The sequence below is a fragment of the Symphalangus syndactylus genome, chromosome 3 (assembly GCF_028878055.3).
Source record: "Symphalangus syndactylus isolate Jambi chromosome 3, NHGRI_mSymSyn1-v2.1_pri, whole genome shotgun sequence".
NCBI classification, from domain to species: domain Eukaryota; kingdom Metazoa; phylum Chordata; class Mammalia; order Primates; family Hylobatidae; genus Symphalangus; species Symphalangus syndactylus.
Genome location: NC_072425.2, coordinates 132,885,956 through 132,909,034, shown reverse-complemented (window position 1 = coordinate 132,909,034; position 23,079 = coordinate 132,885,956). Strand labels below are relative to the sequence as shown.

Here is a 23,079-nt window from a genome sequence, read left to right as displayed (position 1 = left end):
GGCTGGGAGCTCATCCCATCTTGCAAGGTCAGACCTGATCGGTTTTTGGACGATGGGGAAATCTCCTAGGAACACCTAGGATGCGGCCGAATGGGCTGCTCCATAGATAATCTCTCTCCTGGAAGGTGGTGCCTTTTCCTTTTCCCAGCCCAGAGTCACCAGTGCATTCAAAAGGCCAAGTCTTTAGACACCTGGATGGAACACTCAGGATAAACCCCAATTGCTACCTGCTGCCCTTAGATAGTATATGCAAGGGAAATACTTAAAGGGTATCTTTACTCAGGAACATCTGTGAAAACAGCCTTCTTCTTCAGAGTCATCTATCCTAGCAAAGCATCAGACACAGAGTCGGCAGTCAGGAAGTATTTGTTGACTATTAACACTAACAATAGTTTTATTTTATTGCATGCCAGAGACTATGCTAAGTACTTCACACATAATAGATAATTTTATTTTACTTAATGCTCCTAGTAAGCCTACTCATTAGGTATTGTTAGAGTTCAGGAAACTAAGGCCCCTGCAGTTTCCTCATCCTAAAGTCACACCACTTCTGAGAGGTGGAGCCAGCATTACAGACTGCCTGACTCCAAAACCCAGTCCTCTTAGGCACCCTATTATACTATTTCCTTGAAGGAAAAAAAAAAATTGTTCTTACCATCAGCTGTGTTTCAAAGTCACTGGCATTTTCACATCTGCTCTTAAAAGTCTGATCCAAATGCTCCATACATAAATACATGTGATTGTGTGTGTGCCTGCGTGCAAATACATACACATCCAAGTTCATACCAAGAGAGAGGGAAATGATTCTGAAATGGGTTGGGGGACAAAACACCCATGTTTCCTCCTCAGCTCTGCTTTATGAAACCCTGCCCAGCCACATACCATGTGGCAGATGGTGACACATGACCCCCTAAACCCCCAGTCCTCGGTCCTCAGCCCTACTACTCCCCACTTCATTCTCAGTCATTCTGTGTAGGATCCTTTAGATTGTCTTGTTTCAAACTGAACTTTCACCTTGTAGATTTAACAATGGAACTGGACTTCCCCCGTTTTTTGACCCTTGTCATTCTCCAAGGACTCCTTCATTGAGGTTTTTTCCTCCTGGCAGATTCAGGCACAGCCCTTGCACAGCTTCATACTGGCACATAGGATCCCTGTATTTTTTCATTCATGAATCATTTGTCTAGCAGATATTAATTGAGCAACTACTATGTGTCTCTGCTCAACCCTAGAACACACTGGTGAACATAACCAATATAGAACTAGCACTCAAATTGCTCACTATCTACTATGGGGTATGGGGAGCTGATAAGTAAATAGGCAAAAATTACAGGTAGCAGGGGAAAAATAACTTACGCTAAAGCTTAGGCAGAACTTCTGAAATTGGAGAGCTCTCTTCTCTTTAGCAATATACCTTGATAGGCATATGATGAAAAGATAAGGCTCAGGGCCTGGCCTGCCAGGAGGAGAGTGAGTCAAGGTATTGCTTTTCATTGTAAAGAGGAAATGTTAGTTCACTTGAGTAGACTTACTGGGAAGAGTCAAGAGGCAGTAATAGATATAAATAGAGAACACCATGAGAATTGGGGAAAATGAAAGAACCCATTACCCGGAAGAGGCAAAATTAGAGAAGTTGATGGTAATGGGAACATCCAAAGGACTTCTAAGACCAAGCTAGTATTTGTTTTAAGTTCTTTGCTGTGTGCTACCCCTCTGCCTTGCCTTATATCACTTAAGTAAAATATATCATACCAAATAGCTGTCGTTAGTGGTTTTGTAGAAATTGTTGAATATGGCAACATAGAGAAATTTCAGCTTCTTTACACCCCTTTTCGATTGAGAACAGAGTGACAGGAGAATATGACACTGAGGGAGGGAGCAACCCTGGAGTTCCAGGCAGTGGTCAATAACAAACGAAGCAGTAGCATTGAGCAGAGCTGAGAGGAATAGAGAAGTAGCTGCAGATGTTCATGTCAGGACAGCCCCCAAAACACACACACACACACACACACACATCCATTTCTGCCCAGATAGACTTGACCTGAAGTGGTTCACTCCTGACTGCACAGAAGAATCATCTGTGTGCCTTAAGACCTATGGACATCCAACCCCAGGATTTCATTGTCCAGCCATCAGTATTTTTTGAGCCAGAGAATATGACCCTTGGAGGGATATTTGACCTCAATATAATGTGGTAAGTATTCAAGAGGCATAAATAAAGAGAACTAAAGAACAGAGAGGAGGTAACGGTAGATGGGAGTGACAGCTAAACTGAAAGCCTGGGGATTGAGTAGAAGTTAGCCAAGCAATGAGAAAGGAGATACGGGACAATGTCCTCAGAAGAGGAAAAGCAGAAGTCAAAGCAAGAGTTCAAACTGTACAAGGAGCTCAGTAAGGTTAGAACTTGGTAGTTTTGGGGGAAGGGGTAGGGTGGTGGAGACATTTGTACCCATGGCAATATGTGAAACCAAAGAGATAAGAGAAGTCCAGATCATGTAGAGTCCTGTGTGCAATAAATGATGAACTGGATTCATCCCAACACTCAAGCTCTGGCAGGCAACGTGTCTTCCCTCCACCATTTCAATCTCTGCATTAGTTAACAATTACTGCATAGCAAGCTATCCTAAAACTCAACAGCTTAAAGCAATGGACCTGTATTATTGTTCACAAGCCTGTAAACCTTTTGGGTGGTTCCACTGACTTGGGCCAGGCATAGCTGATCTTGACTGGGCTCAACTGTATGATTGTGGTCTGCTGGTGGATTGGCTGGGGGCTGGCTGCTCTGAAATGCATCATTCCTGTACCTGATCATTAGCTATTGGCTGTGGCAACAGAGTGACTGGGCCATTCATCTCTTGTCACCCAGTAGGCTAGCTCAGGCTTTCACATGGCAATGCCTTCTCCAAGACCCAGAAGTACACAGGAGCTCTTGGATTCTTGGTTTCTTGGTTCTTAGCTGATACACTATCACTTCTGCTGCATTTTATTAGCCAAAGAAGTTAAAAACACATCAGTCCAGATTTAAGGGATAGAAAAGCAAACTCTTCCTCATGCTAGGAGGGTCAGCAAAGTCACAGTGCAAGGTACATGGATACAGGGAGGTAAAAAATAATTGCAGCACATATTTGCAGTTGATCTGCCATACCTCCATAACCCTCACTGTCTCCATAGATTTCCCATGGTTTGGAAGTGGGAGGGGGCTCAGGGACATGCTATTTTTCAGGAGAACACTAAATCAGGCCACAACTCATACTGACCAACCAGCCACAGGCAAGAGCCAGGCTACCAGTCCTAATTGCTCTGTCCAGTCTTCACTTGCCATCGATTTCCTATTTCCCATCCTCTGCGTCTCCAATGTTGTTTTCCTTAACACCACAAACTGTTGGTTGCTTTGTGCATCCCTCAGGCCTCTGCGGGCATTTTCTTTTACATCAGTGCACAAAGAAGCTGCAGCACTCCCCCAGGCAGCCAAGGTGTCAGGGCAAGGCCAGTGATCACAGGCCCTGCTGGTGACAGGAGGTAGGGAATTTCCAAAGAAAAGCTGGGCCCTTGCTCACCAGTCCTTCTGAAAGATAGAATGCTGCCTCCTAGACCTCCCAGGCCTCTTCCTGTGGATATGGGACTGTGTGATACAGCTTGTCAGAACCTGGCCAATGGGCCTCCCAGGCTTGCAGCGGCCACCACACTCTCAAAGCAGACATGAATGGCAAGTATGGCCAGACTCCCTTTAGACACCATGTCCAGTCTGGACTCTGCATTTGAAGAATAATGGAAAGAAAAGAAAGGGATAATAGAAAAGAGAAATGGTGCCTTGCAGGATAGACCAAAGGGAAGATCCTTATTGGGAAGAGAGGGAAGAGAGAGGAGAGAGAGAGAAGGCTGGGAGTGAATGTAGTCATTGGTTTCATGTTTCAGAGAACTAGTACTGGCAGGAACATGACTTCCTGTCTATCTTTTCTGAGAGAAGAGTGTGAAATACATGCTTTAAAATTCAGCATGAGGGAATCAGGTTAGATGGAGTGGAGAACTTTCTGTTTGTAAGAGATGTAGTAAACAGAACATGAGACAAGAGTGAGACACTGTCTCTGCCCTCAAGAAGTTTCCAATATTGTTAGAGCTTCCAGAGTAATGCACATAAGCTAATAAAGACAATAGACTCACACAACGTCACTGTACATACACTAGTGATCTGGCAGTGACTCTAATTTCAATAAAATTTTAAAGAAGGAAAAATATCTAGGTAAATCTTTGTAGAAGCAGTAGGACTTGAGCTAAGAGGGATTTACACAGATAGAAGCAAGAAAATTGCAATCCAGGTAGAAGGAGCTGTGCAAACAAAGGCAGTAAGGTGACCAACTCATCCCAATTTGCTGGGGCATCTCCTCCGTCCTGGGAAAATTTGCATGATTAGTCATCCAAAAGAGAGGCATAAATCAGCATCATTTCTGGGAACAAATTTTGACAAGATAGTAGGATCTAGTTCAAGGGCTACCTTGAGAGTGGAGGTGGGGACAAGATGGCCTCTAAAGGCTTCTCCCAATCTGCTCATGCTATCACCTCCGTCTGCAGAAAGTTAAGTTTTGATCATAAATGCCTCACTGAGCACACATTGGTCAGAAAAGTTTATATTTTGATTCTCTCAGGTGACTCAGAAAACAGTACTTTTCCTCAAGAGCTTGTGGGAAGACTGTCTTAATGCAACACAGTCATTTCACTTGTGAACACTTACCTTACTGCACCTTACACCTGGTAGGACCTCAATGAGTGCTTCCTGGATAGATGAATTATGGATGGATGGATGGATGAATAGATGGATGGAAGAACGGATGGACAGATGAATAGATGGATGAATATATGAACAGATGGATAGATGAAGAGTTGTATGAATGGGAGGAAGGAAAGAAAGATGAAATGATAGACAAGGGGAACAGTGGCCTGGTGAGTGAAATGATGGATAGATGAATGGATAAATTGAGGAATTATAGATGAATCATGGTGGTTAAAGTAATAAAGCTATAAAGGGGAAATCATATAAGTAAGTAGAAAAATAACAAATAAAACACAGTTGCATTTTCAATTTTGTGAGTCTGACATTCTAACATTGTCTTCCTACAGACAGATTATGTAATCACACCACATGTCCCCACTACACACTCCATGGTTACCAACACTTCCTTACCCAAAACTCCTCTACTCTCTTCCCTCTTCTTTCTCTTCCAACTTTTTTTAGATTAAACTTTAGTTTTAATTCAATCAGACCCACTATTGCTATATGACTGTAAGCATGTCACATCAGCCCCTAGAACCTTAGTAATTGTCCGGGTAAATGAGAGAGTTGATTCAGATAGTGCCTGGAGAACCTAGTGCTTGGATCATCATCCTTATTATTTTTAAAACATGAAGAAATATGGCAGATAGCACAAGAATGATATTTTGAGAATATTCAAAATTTCCGGATTGGGAGCCAATAAAATAATCTGCTACTTTCTATATACATGATGAAATGTCTCCGTTTCTTTTCATGTGAGAGAGAGATAGGGGGTTAGAAAGAAGTATGGGGAGAGGCTTTCCTCGTGGTGCTGGCTACAGGACCTCTGCCCCCAGCCTCCCTGAGCTGGAAAGAGGATGTGTTTCAGTCATTGCTTCTAATCTGGCTCCATGTGGCTGGTGTGAAGTTGTACATTTTGCAGCTGAAGGCAGTGGGCTCCCCAGGATAATAGCAGCTGTTCAAGTGCATATTAGCACTCGAGATGCTTGATAAGAGGAATTAGAGTACCGCCCGGTTTCTTTATTTTTTATTTTTTGCCTGGCTGAATCAATAATTAAGTGTATTCTAATAGTGCAGTTTTGCTCGAGATTCTCATTTGGCTCAGGCATTAGGTCTAAATGAAATATTTAGTTGACAGGATACAGTTATGAAGCAAAACCACATTTCTGTCTGTATACTTTAATTTTTCTAATGATGAGAAACCACAGTCTGTCTTCCAACCCTGGCTGCTGCAGCTTTCCTGTCATTCCCTCTTCTAGAGAGAAGATAACAATCTTTCTTCTTCCTGCAAGAAAAATGAGAATGTCACATCCTGGTGACCACCATCAGATGGGGCCTGGAGCAATGAGAAAAATCCTACTTTCACCAATTTTACCCTAATGCAAATAGACTCATCAGAAAGGCATGCCAAGACCTTTGCCTTAGGCGGTGGGAAAAGAAAAGAAGCTGAGACTGTGTAAGACCAATATTGGGGGCACTGAGTGACAATATGGAAGGAGCTAGCATCTCAGCCCATGGAGAGATGTGTAATGTATACAATGTGTAATTCATATAGTGACATCACACCATGAGATAGGGCATCAGTCAGGGGGTCAGAGCCACAGTGATGCTCCAAGTGAGAGAATGAGTAGTTCATGACCCAGGGGGCCAGCCTGTGCCAGGGACTCAGAGACAGCTAAGCACAAAAGAAGGCATAGGAGATGAAGTCCCAGCTAGGCAGGCTACGGCTCAGGATAAGCCTGCAATCTCATCTTTGTCACTGCCTTAGTGTATGACATTGGGAGAGCCCCTCCACCCTGTCAGACCTCATTCCTTCAACTACTGATAAAGCGCCATGACCTCAGAGCTACCATCCAGCATTGGCTCCTTAGGATTCTGGTTCCAGCAGGCAGGAACATTGAAAGGTCACCTCAAGCATGTTTCTGCCTCAAGACAATCTTCCTTTCATTCACAGGCATCACCTGACCTACAACCCTTCTACTCTACATGTTCCTGTTGCACCTTAGGAAGCAATTCCATAGCCTTCTTTATTCCCTTTATTTCACATTCAAACAGGACCCACTCTAACATGTTTTCTCAAATCTAACCTAAGCCCATTTACAGATGCCTAGCTCTTTCTTGAGAGAATATGTGTCTCTATGCCTCTAGGGGTCCTCTCAATGTGCCGCACCATGCCATTGCCCCTCCAAGCCATCACTGACTGGAGGAGGAGAAGAGCTCCAGAGAACATCAGCTTTGAGCCAAGTGAGGCTTCCCCAAGTATTCCTGGGTTGCAAGGCAAGGTGGGGTCAACATGAGTGCCTGGCCACCGAATAATAGAGACTGGAGTCACCCCTGTTAGGCACACAATGGCTGCAGATCACTAATTATTTGCACAGCTTGCTTTCCTGAGTGCCTCTATTTTAGATAAATATTTTGTATACATTTACTCTAGAAATTAGAAAAGGAGGGAGGGGTACAAAGGAAAAAAAGGCAAGCGATGTTGATCTTGAATCCAGGCTGGCTGGTTCACTCCTGTAGTGTTTGAAAAGTCAATCCATTCATCTCCGGCAAAGTGGGCAATGCAGAAAAGTGATATTTGTCTAATATTTGCTCAGCTTATTGTGTCTCGCTGTGTATTCCCAGGTGCACTGGCTTTCGGAGAAAGTTAATCACTATGTCTTAAGACCTCCCTGGCTGTGCCATTTCTGAGCAAAAGGTGTAGAGATTTTTTAAATATCTATCTTCTTTTCTTTCTTTTTGGTTGTAGCTGGCCACACATACTAAGAGATAGGAGTAGGGGCAGAAACACAGAGGAGGGCAGAATTCTGGCCATGGAAGTTCTCTCCTGAGCATCTCTGTGGATCAGAGGTAAGGAGGTGCCCTATGGGGAGAGGGATCAGGAGGACAGCCCATGGAAGGAAAGGGCCTTAGGGTTGAATAGTTGCCATACTGGGAGTCGTGGGAACAATCCTCTGTGATATTTAGCACTTGTGATTCCTTTTTAACCAACCATGTTGCATTTTGATCCCTGCAGCAACTCTGTAAGGTGAATAAGGCTGTTGGTGTTATGCCCAGCTCACAGACAGACCAACTGAAACCCAAGAAGATGAAGTGCATTGCTGGGGGCGGCATAGTGATATCTCCAGACTGCAAGATTCCCAACTAGTAAGAAAAACTAGAAATGAATCATTTCAAAGTAGCCAAATGCTTATCAAAACACACTATACAAAGAGGACAAAAAGAAAACAAACATGCCATTCTCTCTCACACCCACTCTGCAAAGGGATTGTCTTCCTGGTACTCCACAAGTGCCATCCCTACCCCACAAATCCTACTGTATACCAGCATTTGCTTGTGATCTAAAGAGAGCATAGACCCCACTCCTCATGATTCCTCCCAGTGGAGGAGTGTTACTTAGCAGAATACACCTGGCCCCTCTCCATTCTCACCCACTCTTCCCCAGAGAGGATTAGCTGCTTATCCACTTGGTGGTTTTAGGGGAGGAACCAGCTCTGTGGAGCTCAGCTCCTCTTACTTCCTTCCTATTTGCAATGAGTTTGCCAGCTCAGGGAAGCTGGGTGCAGAGGTCCTATGGCCAGCACCAAGAGGATAGCCTTCCCCCATACTTCTTTCTAACCTTCTCGCTCTCTCTCACATGAGAAGAAAAGGAGCCATGTCATCAGATGTATAAAAAAATACAGGTTATTTCATTGGTTCCCAAACTGGAAATGTTAGATAGTCCCAAAATATCATTCTTGTGCTATATAACCATCTGATATTCCTTCAAATTTTAAAAATAACGAGGTCAATGATCCGAGCATTAATAGGGTCTCCAAGCATTACCTGAATCAACCCTCTTACTAGGGCTATAGGGGCTGATGTGACATGCCCAGTGTCACATAGCATTAGTGGGTCTGATTGAATGAAAACTCAAGTTTCATCTAAAAAATGGAAGGAGGGAAAGGGACGAGAGTAGAGGAGTTTGGGGTAAGGAAGTGTTTGTAACCATGGAGTGTGGTGTGATTATATAATCTGTCTGTAGGAAGACAATATTACAATGTCACACTCAAAAAATCATCGAAAATGAAACTACATTTTATATGTAATTTTTCCATTCATCTTATTTCCTCTTTATAGCTTTATTATTTTAATCACTGTGATTCATCCATAATTCCTCAATTTGTCCGTTCACATATCCATTATTGGACTCACCAAGTCACTGCTTAACTTATCTATTTATCAGTTCATCCTTCTTTCCTCCTTCCCATTCATCCATCTATTTGTTCATCTGTCCATCCATCCATCCATCTATTCATCCATCCATCCATCCACCCACCCACCCATGTACCCATCCATCGATCCATCCATCCATCTAAAAAGCACTCATTGAAGTTCTACCATGTGAGAAATGCTAATCTGGGTGCCACAGAACTTTAGAAGGTAAGTGTCCTCAGGTGTTAAGAACAGTCTCCCCACAACTCCCGAGAAAAGGCACTGTCTTCTGAATCATCTGGCAGAACACAAATATGAATTATTCTGACCAATGCGCTCTCTGTTCTGCTTTCAACCCTCATAAAATCTTAGTGGGGAAAGTCTTGGGAGCTGACAGGGAAGAGTTGATGCCTGACACCTACAATCAAACCTCTCTGATTCAAGTAATATCTGGAGGCCCATTGTTATCATATATTTATTGAAGTCATATCCTCAAACTAACCCTTATCAATAATCAAGGTGATAGGTCTGACCTTTGTCTTCTGTCTCCTGGAAGGAAGAGAGTGAGGTTGGAAGAAAGGGAAGCATTTTGTGGGCTGTAGAACCTCACCTCTATTCCAATAGGCCTAATTTGATCAACAGGAAGTCACTGTCTCCTAATCTTTCTCTTCTTTTATCCTCTTTCCCAGGGAACAAGAGCCAGTCTTCTGGGGTTCCTGTCTCTTTCCTTCCACTGTCCATGACCAGCAGCTGAAAAGAGGCCCATTCATCAGCAGTTCTGCCAGTCCCAGTTGTTATTGCTTATGTTTCCCCTGACACTACATTTTCCCCGACTTGAAATATATGTCATGATTTAATCCACCTGGATGAATGTTCTGATGTACAACCGTCTCCTCAATCCCACTGACACTTTATGAAAATGCTCCACTAAGTCTGATAAAAGGACAGCTTTATGTTTTGAATGTTTACGACTTTATCAGATAAAATCCCAGTATAATGAATTACTGGGATTTCAGGCCAGTTCCAGATTAGGAGAGAAAAGAAAAGAACCCTATATTGAAGCCATGTGAGTTCTCTTTTATATATAATCACAGAAAGCTTTTGAAGATGGAAAGCATGTGCATTATAGTTACTCATGTGCCACGAAGGTGAAAATATGATGCTCTCAAATGAACCTGCGTTCTCAGCTCCCTCCCACTCTGCATCTTCCAGCAAAGCTAGGCTGAGCCTGCTTTTCTTGGGGCACAACTGAGCAGAAACAACATGGCTTTGGGGTCATCAGGATGTGGGTTCAAACTCTGGCTTTGCTATTACACTATGCATGATGTTGGAAAGATTACTTAAGCTTCCTGGAGCCTCAGTTTTCTCCACATTAAAACAGAAAAAAACTAGCAGCTATCACATACTATTATTTCACTGATTCAATAAAACACAATAACTTACTTCATATGTTTGTCATTTCCCTTCCATTTCCCATCAGATAATTTTTCATTCTTTGATTTTCAGTTTTTGGGATATTTACTTCCCTTTGTCTTACAAATCTTCCATTGATTTTTTAAAAAAATTATTAGCCACTATAGCTTTAATTTCCAAGAGCTCTTTCTTATTTTCTCATTGTTCCTTAAAAATGATGATAATAATGCGGGGGGTGGAGCCAAGATGGCTGAATAGAACAGCTCCGGTCTACAGCTCCCAGCATGAGCGATGCAGAAGACGAGTGATTTCTGCATTTCCATCTGAGGTACTGGGTTCATCTCACTAGGGAGTGCCAGTGGGCGCAGGACAGTGGGTGCAGCGCACCGTGTGCAAGCCGAAGCAGGGCGAGGCATCGCCTCACTCGGGAAGTGCAGGGGTCAGGGAGTTCCCTTTCCTAGTCAAAGAAAGGGGTGACACATGGCACCTGGAAAATCGGGTCACTCCCACCCTAATACTGTGCTTTTCCGATGGGCTTAAAAAAACAGCACACCAGGAGATTATATCCTGCACCTGGCTTGGAGGGTCCTACGCTCACAGAGTCTCGCTCATTACTAGCACAGCAGTCTGAGATCAAACTACAAGGTGCCAGCCAGGCTGGGGGAGGGGCACCCACCATTGCCCAGGCTTGCTTAGGTAAACAAAGCAGCCAGGAAGCTCGAACTGGGTGGAGCCCACCACAGCTCAAGGAGGCCCGCCTGCCTCTGTAGGCTTCACCTCTGGGGGCAGAGCACAGACAGACAAAAAGACAGCGGTAACCTCTGTAGACTTAAATGTCCTTGACTGACAGCTTTGAAGAGAGTTGTGGTTCTCCCAGCATGCAGCTGGAGATCTGAGAACGGGCACACTGCCTTCTCAAGTGGGTCCCTGACTCCTGAGGAGCCTAACTGGGAGGCAGCCCCCAGTAGGGGCAGACTGACACCTCACATGCCCGGGTACTCCTCAGAGACAAAACTTCCAGAGGAAAGATGAGACAGCAGCATTCGCAGTACACAAAAATCCGCTGTTCTGCAGCCACCACTGCTGATACCCAGGCAAACAGGGTCTGGAGTGGACCTCTAGCAAACTCCAACAGACCTGCAGCTGAGGGTCCTGTCTGTTACAAGGAAAACTAACAAACAGAAAGGATATCCACACCAAAAACCCATCGGTACGTTACCATCATCAAAGACCAAAAGTAGATAAAACCACAAAGATAGGGAAAAAACATACATAGCAGAAAAACTGGAAACTCTAAAAAGCAGAGTGCCTCTCCTCCACCAAAGGAACTCAGTTCCTCACCAGTAATGGAACAAAGCTAGATGGAGAATGACTTTGACAAGTTGAGAGAAGAAGGCTTCAGACGATCAAACTACTCTCAGCTACAGGAGGAAATGTGAACCAACGGCAAAAAAGTTAAAAGCTTTGAAAAAAAAATTAGGCGAATGGATAACTACAATAACCAATGCAGAGAAGTCCTTAAAGGACCTGATGGAGCTGAAAACCGAGGCACGAGAGCTATGTGACGAATGCAGAAGCCTCAGTAGCCAATGTGCTTAACTGGAAGAAAGGGTATCAGTGATGGAAGACGAAATGAATGAAATGAAGCGAGAAGAGAAGTTTAGAGAAAAAAGAATAAAAAGAAACAAACAAAGCCTCCAAGAAATATGGGACTATGTGAAAACACCAAATCTACGTCTGATTGCTGTACCTGAAAGTGACAGGGAGAATGGAACCAAGTTGGAAAACACTCTGAAGGATATTATCCAGGACAACTTCCCCAATCTAGAAAGGCAGGCCAACATTCAAATTCAGGAAATACAGAGAATGCCACAAAGATACTCCTCGAGAAGAGCAACTCCAAGACACATAATTGTCAGATTCACCAAAGTTGAAATGAAGGAAAAAATGTTAAGGGAAGCCAGAGAGAAAGGTCGGGTTACCCACAAAGGGAAGCCCATCAGACTAACAGCTGATCTCTAGGCAGAAACTCTACAAGCAAGGAGAGAGTGGGGGCCGATATTCAACATTCTTAAAGAAAAGAATTTTCAACCCAGAATTTCATATCCAGCCAAACTAAGTTTCATAAGTGAAGGAGAAATAAAATACTTTACAGACAAGCAAATGCTGAGAGATTTTGTCACCACCAGGCCTGCCCTAAAAGAGCTCCTGAAGGAAGCACTAAACATGGAAAGGAACAACTGGTACCAGCCACTGCAAAAACATGCCAAATTGTAAAGAACATCAAGGCTAGGAAGAAACTGCATCAACTAATGAGCAAAATAACCAGCTAACATCATAATCACAGGATCAGATTCACACATAACAATATTAACTTTAAATGTAAATGGGCTAAATGCTCCAATTAAAAGACACAGACTGGCAAATTGGATAAAGAGTCAAGATCCATCAGTGTCCTGTATTCAGGAAACCAATCTCACGTGCAGAGACAAACATAGGCTCAAAATAAAGGGATGGAGGAAGATCTACCAAGCAAATGGAAAACAAAACAAGGCAGGGGTTGCAATCCTAGTCTCTGATAAAATAGACTTTAAACCAACAAAGATCAAAAGAGACAAAGAAGGCCATTACATAATGGTAAAGGGATCAATTCAACAAGAAGAGCTAACTATCCTAAATATATATGCACCCAACACAGGAGCACCCAGATTCATAAAGCAAGTCCTTAGTGACCCACAAAGAGACTTAGACTCCCACACAATAATAATGGGAGACTTTAACACCTCACTGTCAACATTAGACAGATCAACGAGACAGAACGTTAACAAGGATACCCAGGAATTGAACTCACCTTTGCACCAAGCAGACCTAATAGACATCTACAGAACTGTCCACCCCAAATCAACAGAATGTACATTTTTTTCAGTACCACACCACACCTATTCCAAAATTGACCACATAGTTGGAAGTAAAGCTCTCCTCAGCAAATGTAAAGAACAGAAATTATAACAAACTGTCTCTCAGACCACAGTGCAATCAAACTAGAATTCAGGATTAAGAAACTCACTGAAAACAGCTCAAATACATGGAAACTGAACAACCTGCTCCTGAATGACTACTGGGTAAATAATGAAATGAAGGCAGAAATAAAGATGTTCTTTGAAACCAATGAGAACAAAGACACAACATAGCAGAATCTCTGGGACACATTCAAAGCAGTGTGTAGAGGGAAATTTATAGCACTAAATGCCCACAAGAGAAAGCAAGAAAGATCCAAAATTGACACTCTAACATCACAATTAAAAGAACTAGAAAAGCAAGAGCAAACACACTCAAAAACCAGCAGAAGGCAAGAAAAAACTAAAATCAGAGCAGAACTGAACGAAATAGACAAAAAACCCTTCAAAAAATTAACGAATCCAGGAGCTGGTTTTTTTCAAAAGATCAACAAAATTGATAGACCGCTAGCTAGACTAATAAAGAAGAAAAGAGAGAAGAATCAAATAGATGCAATAAAAAATGATAAAGGGGATATCACCACAGATTCCACAGAAATACAAACTACCATCAAAGAATACTATAAACACCTCTACGCAAATAAACTAGAAAATCTAGAAGGAAAGGATAAATTCGTCGACACATACACCCTCCCAAGACTAAACCAGGAAGAAGTTGAATCTCTGAATAGACCAATAACAGGCTCTGAAATTGTGGCAATAATCAATAGCTTACCAACCAAAAAGAGTCCAGGACCAGATGGATTCACAGCCGAATTCTACTAGAGGTACAGGAGGAACTGGTACCGTTCCTTCTGAAACTATTCCAATCAATAGAAAAAGAGGGAATCCTCCCTAACTCATTTTATGAGGCCAGCATCATCCTGATATCAAAGCCTGGCAGAGACACAACAAAAAAAGAGAATTTCAGACCAATATCCTTGATGAACACTGATGCAAAAATCCTCAATAAAATACTGGCAAACCGAATCCAGCAGCATATCAAAAAGCTTATCCACCATGATCAAGTGGGCTTCAACCTTGGGATGCATCGCTGGTTCAACATATGCAAATCAATAAATATAATCCAGCATATAAAGAGAACCAAAGACAAAAACCACATGATTATCTCAATAGATGAAGAAGAGGCCTTTGATAAAATTCAACAATGCTTCATGCTAAAAACTCTCAATAAATTAGGTATTGATGGGACGTATCTCAAAATAATAAGAGCTATCTATGACAAACCCATAGCCAGTATCATACTGAATGGGCAAAAACTGGAAGCATTCCCTTTGAAAACTGGCACAAGACAGGGATGCCCTCTCTCACCACTCCTATTCAACATGGTGTTGGAAGTTCTGGCCAGGGCAATCAGGCAGGAGAAGGAAATAAAGAGTATTCAATTAGGAAAAGAGGAAGTCAAATTGTCCCTGTTTGCAGATGACATGACTGTATATCTGGAAAACCCCATTGTCTCAGCCCAAAATCTCCTTAAGCTGATAAGCAACTTCAGCAAAGTCTCAGGATACAAAATCAACCTGCAAAAGTCACAAGGATTCTTATACACCAATAACAGACAAACAGAGAGCCAAATTATGAATGAACTCCCATTCACAATTGCTTTAAAGAGAATAAAATACCTAGGAATCCAACTTGCAAGGGATGTGAAGGACCTCTTCAAGGAGAACTACAAACCACTGCTCAATGAAATAAAAGAGGATACAAACAAATGGAAGAACGTTCCATGCTCATGGGTTGGAAGAATCAATATCATGAAAATGGCCATACTGCCCAAGGTAATTTATAGATTCAATGCCATCCCCATGAAGCTATCAATGACTTTCTTCACAGAACTGGAAAAAACTACTTTAAAGTTCATATGGAACCAAAAAAGAGCCCACATCGCCAAGTCAATCCTAAGCCAAAAGAACAAAGCTGGAGGCATCAAGCTACCTGACTTCAAACTATACTGCAAGGCTAAGGTAATCAAAACAGCATGGTACTGGTACCAAAACAGAGATATGGATCAATGGAACAGAACAGAACCCTCAGAAATAATGCCACATATCTACAGCTATCTGATCTTTGACAAACCTGACAAAAACAAGCAATGGGGAAAGGATTCCCTATTTAATAAATGGTGGTGGGAAAACTGGCTAGCCATATGTAGAAAGCTGAAACTGGATCCCTTCCTTACACCTTATACAAAAATTAATTCAAGATGGATTAAAGACTTAAATGTTAGACCTAAAACCATAAAAACCCTAGAAGAAAACCTAGGCATTACCATTCAGGACATAGGCATGGGCAAGGACTTCATGTCTAAAACAGCAAAAGCAATGGCAACAAAAGCCAACATTGACAAATGGGATCTAATTAAACTCAAGAGCTTCTGCACAGCACAAGAAACTACCATCAGAGTGAACAGGCAACCTACAGAATGGGAGAAAATTTTTGCAACCTACTCATCTGACAAAGGGCTAATATCCGGAATCTACAATGAACTCAAATAAATTTACAGGAAAAAAACAACCCCATCAAAAAGTGGGCGAAGGATATGAACAGACACTTCTCAAAAGAAGACATTTATGCAGCCAAAAAACACACGAAAAAATGCTCATCATCACTGGCCATCAGAGAAATGCAAATCAAAACCACAGTGAGATACCATCTCACACCAGTTAGAATGGCCATCATTAAAAAGTCAGCAAACAACAGGTGCTGGAGAGGATGTGGAGAAATAGGAACACTTTCACACTGCTGGTGGGACTGTAAACTAGTTCAACCATTGTGGAAGTCAGTGTGGCGATTCCTCAGGGATCTAGAACTAGAAATATCATTTGGCCCAGCCATCCCATTACTGGGTATATACCCAAAGGACTATAAATCATGCTGCTATAAAGACACATGCACACGTATGTTTATTGCGGCGCTATTCACAATAGCAAAGAGTTGGAACCAACCCAAATGTCCAACAACGATAGACTGGATTAAGAAAATGTGGCACATATACACCATGGAATACTATGCAGCCATAAAAAATGATGAGTTCATGTCCTTTGTAGGGACATGGATGAAACTGGAAAACATCATTCTCAGTAAACTATCATAAGGACAAAAAACCAAACACCACATGTTCTCACTCATAGGTAGAACTGAACAATGAGCACTCATGGACACAGGAAGGGGAACATCACACTCCGGGGACTGCTGTGGGGTTGGGGGAGGGGGGAGGGACAGCATTAGGAGATATACCTAATGCTAAATGACGAGTTAATGGGTGCAGGAAATCAACATGGCACATGGATACATATGTAACAAACCTGCACATTGTGCACATGTACCCTAAAACCTAAAGTATAATAATAAAAAAAAAAGAAAATGTGGCACATATACACCATGGAATACTATGCAGCCATTAAAAATGATGAATTCATGTCCTTTGTAGAGACATAGATGAGACTGGAAATCATCATTCTCAGTAAACTATTGCAGGGACAGAAAGCCAAACACTGCATATTCTCACTCATGGGAGGGAATTGAACAATGAGAACACATGAGCACAGGAAGGGGAACATCACACTCCGGGGACTGTTGTGGGGTCAGGGGAGTGGGGAATAGCATTAGGAGATATACCGAATGCTAAGTGATGAGTTGATGGGTGCAGCACACCAACATGGCACATGGATACATATGTAACAAACCTGCATATTGTGCACATGTACCCTAAAACTTAAAGTATAATTTAAAAAAAATGATAACATCCTGTTCTTGTTTCTTTCCACATATTTTATGGGGATTTATTTCTTCTCATGTTTTTCTTGTGCTTCCTGGGTTGCTTTCTTTTCCTCTGAATTTTTTTCCCTGATAGTTTGGGCATTGCTTTTAGGGTTTCTCTAAGTGTCTGGTGATCTTGGGTGGACATTCAGCATGAGGCGTAAAAACCTTACGGGAAATTCCCTGTAAGGGCTTATCAACTGTTGGGACCCAATAGCCTATAGATCAGGGCCCAGCCATGTCCTTGGGGATCCCCCAGTGTCCGCACCTTGAAGTCTTTTTTCTGTGATCTTCTTCTCCATAGAACAACCTCAGCCTCCTGTCTGTGGGAATATGAGCAGGCTGGCAGAGTTGCAAGAATGCAGAACAGCAGTAGCAAGGGAGGAGTTCAGAATATAGCAGTCACCTGATATCTTATTTCCCCATGCATCTCCATAATCTGCCCCTGCCAGCCTCTCTGATCACTTTGCCCTAGTTCAAGTCCCCCAGCCTTCCTTCTCTACCTCACTTTATCGGTTGCCTGCCAAGGGATGCTGTACTTGCCATTCCTTCTGATTAGAACGCTCTTCAGGAGCCTGGCACCTCATCCTGCAGTGCTTGCCTCGGGCCACCTCCTAGAAAGCCGTTTGTCATTCTCTGTGCCTTTGGCCTGTTTTGGGATATCATGACCATGGAGAACTCATCATCTTCTCCGATGATATTATGTGTTAATCTATGGGTCCATTTTCTGATTTCTTCCGCTAGAGTTAAAGCCCCTGGAAGGCAGGGAGCTTGTCTGTCTTATTGGTTGCAGATGCAGTACCATCTGAAACAATGTCTGGTGCATATTTATCATCTGAATGAAGGACTAAAAGAATGATTAGTAGAAGACAATATTGGAAAGACAAGTTGGGGCCCAGACTGAGTGGACTTGGGTGCCAAAATAGGGACTCTGAATTGTATGCTATAAGCAATGGCGAACCATTGAAGGATTTTGAGGGGAGGGGTGAGGTCATCAGAGCTGGCCCTCAGGAAGCGTAATCTGGCAGGTCTGTGAGTTTGGAGTGGAGTTGGAAAAGGCAATGGAGGCCAAGAGTCCAGTGAGGTCCAGCAGTGCTCAGGTGAGAGATATAGAGGGCCATCAGGCAGGGAACAACCAAGGGAATGACAGCATTGAGAGGTGGGCAGAAAGAAGTCGCAGTCTGCCTTGCAATCGGTGCATTCACTGGCTGCTCCCAGTGACGGCCCAGGCCTCCTTTGCCTCTTTCCTGCTGCTAACACTTTGTGCATGGCTTCACTCCCTAAGAACCAGGTATGGGGCCATGACTGGCAGCTTTGGTTCATGTTTTCTTCCCTGGCTGCTGCCTCCGCCCAATTCCTGGTCAAGGAGGACCCACAGTTGTCAGTTTATTGGCTGCTGCTTTATTCCCTGGTTGATTTTAAACCTGGGGTTTGCAAGCCCTGGCTGCAACAGTTGTTTTCAATTCCCCAAGGCAAATTTAGAACCAATCGCTGAGTTCAGGCAGATAGAGGGAGGGGAGCCACTATGCAGGTTTTGCCTTCATTAATAAGTTTCCCTGACAGCAGAAGGAAGTCTTTCCAGTCGATTCTTTGTAGTCAATTCCTGATCGTCGTCCTCTCGTTGTTAATATTGTTGTTAAACTCCCGAAGCCTCGCTGAGTGAAAGCTAATTATAATAATTAACAGATAACTCCTGAACTTGTCAAACTGGTAATTATAAACCACAGGGACTTTTATCATTAATAGATGCCATGGAAAGTGGAGGCACAGGGGTGCTGGCAGGGAGAGGCATGCAGGAGATATTCCGGTCCTGAGCCAAATCTGCATGCCACCAGGATGCGAGGACATGGCTTCCCTTGGCTCTGCGCCTGACACTCGCTGTCTCTGCTTTCCTGCAAACCAGCCTCGAATCTCTCCACACACCCACCTTCTCACCACTATCTCAGCGAGGCCCACCTTCCCCAGGCACACACACACTCTCTCTTACACACTCAAGCACTTAAATAGGATCAGTTTCACCATAGGGAGACTTAAATTTGTTTGTTCATGCATGCAATTGCAAATAAAGCTTAATACCTGTCTTCAAAGAGTTTATAATCTGATGAATGAGGGGGAAATAATTTTAAGAGTCCTTTACAATACAATATACTTTTATAATTGCTCCAGTGAAGGTATCTATTAGGTGCAATATGAGAACAGGAATAAGGTATCCAGACCTGCCGGAGTGAAGAATAACCCCGATATCAAAACAATCTAGAAAATGCAATTCTACTTTTAAAGTAGTTTTTTTTTTTTTTTAAAAAAAAAAAAAACGTTTTGTAGTTTCTGAATGCCTTTAAGGAGTGGATGAAAATCACAGCCTTTCACTTCAGGAATGAGCTCCTTCATGCCTACATGCAAAATTGTTCCTGGAATTTCAACAGTCCACAGAGACCCCAAATTTTCATTCTACCTCTGTGGGAGATCTGTAGACCTCTATGCAAAAAGCTCCCTGTTGTGTAAAGCACTGAGCACTTTGCCTGGCGCATAGGAGGCACTCAACAAAATTTAGTTTTTATTAATATTATGAATATATTCTTGTTTGGAGGACTATATAAGAGAAGGTATATGGAAGCATTTTGTTAGCTCCAGAGCAAGATATAGGTCGGTTATTATTATTAACAAACACTGATTAAGCCTGGCCACTGTCTTGTTTGTGCACAGGAAGGACACACACGAGCTGCCGTCCCCATTGTGGTTTCCTCCCCCACATCAGCACTGCAGAGGAATCCTCAGATAGCTCCTCTAAGGAATGATTCCACCTCCCCTCTCCAAGGCTGGCCTAGGGTGTCTTATGCTGCAGGTACCTGAGCGCTTTCCAGTGGAAGCCTTAAGAATAGCCTGGCTCCCCCTGCCCCCGACATTGTGGGTGGAGTTAATTCTGCTCTGATCCTGGGTGTTCTCCCTCTCTCATGCCAGTGAAGTGCTCATTAACAGAAACAACTGCGTAAGGGTTGCTTGAAGAGGCTCTAGTACCTCCACCCCCACCACCCTCCTACAGACCACCCCAATTAAACCTGCAATCTGAACAAAAACCATTCCCCTGCTATGCAAACACATTCTCAAGACCAGGTTCCCCCAGGACCCTTTTCCAACCAAATTACCCCTACCAAGTCCCTCCTAAATACAAATCTGGGAGCTGCCAAGAAAAACAAGTCTCTGTTGTCAGCTTAAATTGCATCCCTAGCTCAGGCCCCAGAGAATGAAGGGGACCTGGGGGCCATCCGAGGGACCCATGGTGATCTGGCAGGAGGGGCAGCTGCTGACTGGCAGCCCACTCCCTGTCCAGCTGTGCGTGCTTTGAAATTTGTGGGCTTTTGCTGGCAGGGTGAGAAGGGCCAAATTAGTTCAAGAGTAAGGGCAAAGCTTGGGCCTGCTTCAAAGTCCCAGGCCAGTTTTTATTTTTAGCCCAAGTTCAAAAATTGTCAGAAAAACTTCAGAGGCCTCTAGTCCAACAGCAGCTTTGGGTTTTGGCTGGAACAAGAAAGGGACAGACCACAGGCCACAGAGCAACTCTGAAAGAGGACTCAGAGGCCGGTCACCAGGATGCCCTGGAGCCTCCCCGGGAGAAGAGCAGTGGCCTCTGTGGAGTGTTCAGGGGAACTGGAAGATCAGTACCCCCAAACTTCCCCCACTTCCTGACTAGTCCTGTGTCTCCTTTGCTTGAGGGGAGAAGGTCAGGCCAGGCTTTATCTGGGTTGCTTCTTGCCAGAACCACAAAAGACCAATTTCCTCAGTGAGAGCTTTTGTTTTCAGAAGGGGCCGCAGCTCATCCCGGGAGAAGCCATTGTTTCTGCAGAGGATTTGTAGATCAGCTGCTGGCTTCTGGCGCCCTTCTCCTGTGAGTTCTCCCATTCTTTTCGTGCTGCCCTGCTTTCCTGGACATAAACAACAAATGGTCCTATTCACCCTGGAGATAAGATTGTGCATCTCCCAAAGTCACCGCTGTCTTCTCACTGCCTCTGGAACTGTTTGAATAATGAGGCTCCTAGAGAATTTGTGTTGTTTTATCCTTTTCTTCACTGAGACTGGAGATTCCCTAGGCAGCCCTGGTGGGCAGTGCCTACAGGGGGTTACCTGAGAGTGGCTAACACAGGGCAGCCGCCCAAGAGAGATTTCTGTTTCCTACGTTAATCTGGGTGCCACGGAACTTTAAAAAAATGTTTATATATGCTGGTTTCTCTTATTTTTTAATTTTTTTTCCTGCCAAGACAAACAATAGCTCTTACGCAAAGAATTCCCCACCCTACAGAAATGGTGGAAACCTTCAGCCTGTGATTTCTTCCACCTCCTAGAAGCTGCTATGGCTCCAGTAAGACTTGCAAAGGGAATGGAGAGGACGTCAGGCAGAGTTGGCAGCCAGCTTATTATGTCAAAGCACTTCTTCCTTTGGGATCTTGTCCACCCTCCAACCCCTGCTGGACTTATTGCTAGAAGACCTGGATTTAAGTTACAGCTCTGCTGCTTACTAAGCCTGTGACCTTAGGCAAAGCATTTTAATCCTCAAACTTCATTTTCTTAGTCAGTTAGAGGTGGTGGATAATTCTGCCAACTTCATGTTTGTGATGAGACTCAAGTTATAATGGATGAAAAAGTGCTTTGTGAACTGACAAGTAATATACAAATGTCAAGTACTGTGATCATTTTATTACTACTATCTTAATGGTTGTTATCATTATCATTATTATGATAATCTGTGGGTAGTTGGCTTCATGGTAAACAACCAAGTTTGTTTACAGACTTAGATTTAAATCTTGGCCCTGCCATTTATTAGCTGTACGACCATAAGCAAACCACTAAATTTCTCTGTGCCTTAATTTTCTCATTCACAAAAAATGGGAGTAATAAGGATACCACTTAATTCATAGGATTGTTAGGAAGTTTAAAAGATAACATAAAAGTAAAGTGCCCAGTGCATAGCAAGTTCTTAACTAACATTAGTTTCCTTTGCATTTTACCTTTTGTTAATCCCTTTAGGCATCCCTTGAATGTTTATGAAACACCTATCATATGCCAGACCTTGTGCCAAGTGCTCAGGATGCAAGAGATAAAGATTTGAGAAATGCACTGTGTGACTAAGGTGACAAAGAAACAACAGCAATTCACTGGGCTAAGCGGTTTGTACAACAACCAGGAGAGAGCAGATTAATTCTGTCTAGGGGCTCAGGATGGCACTTAAACCAGACCTTGAAAAATGTGCACAGGATTTTGCCATCAGAGAAACAAGGTGAGGACGTGTTAAGCAGAGAGGACTTTGAACCCAAACTCTGAAGCACAGAGGTCTATGATCTATCAGTGGCAGGAGGTGAGGCTAGAGAAAGCTGGGACCAGATTGGAAGAGGCCAGGCAGACTACCTGAAGGGGCTGGATCTTACATGAGAACATTGGGAAGCCCCTAAAATTCTGTAAGCAGGGAGGTGACATGGCTAGATGTGCTTTTCAGAAAGGCTTCCTGGGGCATGAAGAATGGACTGGACTGCAGTGGGAGGAAGGAGTGGGGTAACAATAGAGGGGAATAATTCAGAAGACAGAAGAGGGCCAAACTGGGCAACTGGCTCAGGGAAGGAAAGGTTTGGACTTGGTGAAATGGAGCTGGGTGAAAAAAAGGAGTAGGAATTGACTTGGGTGTCTGGTTCAGGAAAGAAGGAGGGTGGTGATGTCATTAACCAGGAGAAGGAACAAACTCAGCACAAATGATTCCCAGCTGTGCCTACTCTCAAACACAGAAAAGCCAGAAATGGGCTTGGCCCTGTGACCAGCAAGAGGTTCCCCTATGATCAGATGAGATTAAGGGGCTAATATCCTCAACTCACTTTAAGGTTGAAAAAAAAAAGGACCTCCCTTAAGTCCCCATTTCTTTATGTGTTTTGGAGGACTCTAAGAAAAACG

The 23,079-nt window shown here is 43.3% G+C and overlaps 1 protein-coding gene across 7 annotated transcripts in view; it reads left to right on the top strand.

The window, feature by feature from the left end:
- Positions 1-23,079, top strand: part of LOC129479692 (uncharacterized) — a 317,480-nt gene that overhangs the window by 204,051 nt on the left and 90,350 nt on the right. For 2 of the 7 annotated variants that reach the window (XR_008656757.2, XR_010119795.1), the window contains 3 exons: positions 7,518-7,618; positions 7,785-7,915; positions 9,652-10,461. The exons of 1 other annotated variant lie outside the window; for it this stretch is intronic. The gene's annotated coding sequence lies outside the window, so the exon portion shown is untranslated. Of the gene's footprint in view, positions 1-2,034; positions 2,195-6,027; positions 6,225-7,517; positions 7,619-7,784; positions 7,916-9,651; positions 10,473-23,079 lie in introns of those variants that run through there. 4 more of the 7 variants (XR_008656755.2, XR_008656756.2, XR_008656754.2 and 1 more) reach the window with 4 other exon arrangements.